At 49.7% G+C, this 2,421-nt stretch overlaps 1 long non-coding RNA gene across 1 annotated transcript; it reads left to right on the top strand.

Annotated features, from left to right (window-relative positions):
* LOC119710107 lies at window positions 1–839 on the top strand. The gene is made up of 2 exons (XR_005259503.1): window positions 1–241; window positions 365–839. It is a non-coding gene; the product is annotated as an uncharacterized LOC119710107 (long non-coding RNA).
* Window positions 840–2,421: the final 1,582 nt, after the last annotated feature.

Here is a 2,421-nt window from a genome sequence, read left to right as displayed (position 1 = left end):
CGCAGGCACTTGTGCCGGCGCAGCCTCTCGCATCAAGGTGTGCTGCAATCCGGGCGGGCACGGTGGCTGCTCCTTAACCCCCGGCTGGCCGCGGCGCTGCCCGAGCGCGCTCCCCGCCCGCCCCGCGCAGCCCCCGCGGCACCGCGCTGCCTCCCCGCACCCCGCGGCACCGCGCTGCGATGCGGTGCAGCAGCGGGCACGGAGGGATGGAGTTGTGGCGGTGCTGGGCGGCGGGGGCGAGGTAAGGGTGGGTGGGAGGGGAGGGTTTGCCTGGTGATTTTTTTTATTTATTTATTTTTTTTTTCTCTCCAAGTGAGGACTAATCCCATCCCTGGGCCTGCTCTCTGTTCCCTTCCTGCATTAGAGATTGGCTATAAGGAGAAGGCTGACGGCTGCAGCATGAAGCGCATTATTACCTTGTGATTCCATGACCCTCCTCTATGCATCCCTAACTCTCGAAAGCTGATTCAGCTTTCAGCTAGTGCTCTGGTGAGTCCTCTGCTGCAACAGAAGCTCCTAACTGGTATGTCTTCTTTTTTTTTCCCCCCTCTCTTCTGCTCCCTGTCTTGCCTTTAACCGCTACCAGCTCAGCTTGGTTTAAACACTTTTCCTGGCCAATGCAGGACTTACCTGCCAATCCAACTTACCCGGGGACTTAAATGTGGGCTTCTGCATACACAAATGTATGTGTGTGTGTGTGTGTGTGTGTCTGTGTGGGGATTTGCTGGATATGTGTTTAATCTGTGGATCGCTTAGGAAACCTCACCCCCCTCTTTTTTTTTTTTTTTTTTTTTTTTTGTTCTGCTGTGGCATTCTCCGCATTTAAAAAAAAAAAAAAAAGAAAAACAAAAACAAAAAACCAAAAACTAACAAACTGCAGAGCAAGCAGTGCACTAGAATAATCTGAACTGAAATGTTAGAACTTTGACATGCAACCGTTCTGCAAGGTTAAACCGGCCTTTAAATGCCTAATTCAGACACAGGCTGGCTAATGACACCTGGGGGGATTGGGGCGTTATTTATTTATTTGCAACAAACTAGTGCTATAAGCTGATATCAGGCAGAGCAAAAGGGTGAGAGGTGGTTAAACTTAGCCTAACTTGCAGTGATCTCAATGCTGTAGTGATTAACTGTTAAAATGCCGAGAAATGAGTATTAATTGCAGGCGCATGGTTTGTGGAGATCAGAAAGGGAATATGGGAGGAGGAGAAGTTAGGTTTCCCTGCAAGGGTTTGGAATTCAGGTTACATGAAGTGTAGCATCAATTGACTGTTATTGCTTCTGCAACTCAGAGTTGACTGTGGTCATTATGTTTTATATGATAGTGGTGGTACCTACCACATGAATATATAGACACCAGTTTGGTGAGGTGGATACTGTGGTGCACACACACACTCGTGCAGATTTAGGTACCTTTTATAGCATGCATATGGATATTTTATATGCATCTTTATGCATAGGTACATAAATGCTATATACAAGCAGGTGCAATGTATCACCCAGACACAGCCCATCTCCAGGCTGTGTGGGGAGTGTGGATCCAGGTATATGTGTGCCTGTGCCTGAGGGAGTGTGCACTGTGTAATTGTATAGGCAGAAATCTATGATTTGTGCTGTCAGTTTAATTGCTGGGTTCCTCTCGAGCAGATGGTTGTGTCTGTGGCTCCCAAGGTCTGAGCCCAGTCTCTCTGCCATGGGCTGTGCTGGGATCAGCACCTGCCTCCACCTCATTCCTGTTGGCATCTCCCTTTCCCAGTGCCCAGCCCTGCACAGGGGCTGGATACAAAGTCCCCAAAGGTTTGTGCTGCACAGCTTCAGTTTGACTTTGACACTTGGACCTGAGCGGCACCTTGAGCCCTGGGCAGAGCAGGGATATAATATACAGCATGTTGCTTTCCATCCCTCTCACCCCGCTCCTTCCCCTTTCGCCTTCAGGCAATACCTCAGGCTCTTCCCTCCCCTTTTATTTGCCCCTTGGCCTCTGCATGATCCAGGTCTCCATCCATTTTTCTCTCCAGAGCAGCCACAGTTTCATTGCGCATGTTTTTCTGCCAAGAGCAAGCGTAGGAGCTCAGCCAGCCCAAGTGGGTTGAGGATAGTGGCTGATGTTCTCCCACCAGCGCTCTACTCCTGGTGGTAGCTGGAGGATGGGATCCACAGGGTGCCTCTGATGTTACATTAAAGGCACCATCATGGCCATTTGTCTGCTCCCACACCAAATGGCACAACCCTGGAAAGCATCAGATTGCACCCAGAACCTCAAAGCAAATTTAAATCGCCGTGATGAACTCTGCTGCTGTGGTTGTGTCATTGTCTTCAGTTCTAGTAAGGATTTATAAGGTCATTTTTCTAAAGCTCTTCCACAGGGCTCGCTTTAGGTGGCTGGCAGCTGCTGTCCCGCTGGTCTGCAGAAGTTGGGGA

This window comes from Motacilla alba, chromosome 20 (genome assembly GCF_015832195.1).
Source record: "Motacilla alba alba isolate MOTALB_02 chromosome 20, Motacilla_alba_V1.0_pri, whole genome shotgun sequence".
NCBI lineage: Eukaryota > Metazoa > Chordata > Aves > Passeriformes > Motacillidae > Motacilla > Motacilla alba.
The sequence above is the reverse complement of the archived record's forward strand: the minus strand, read 5'-3'. Positions and strand labels throughout refer to the sequence as shown.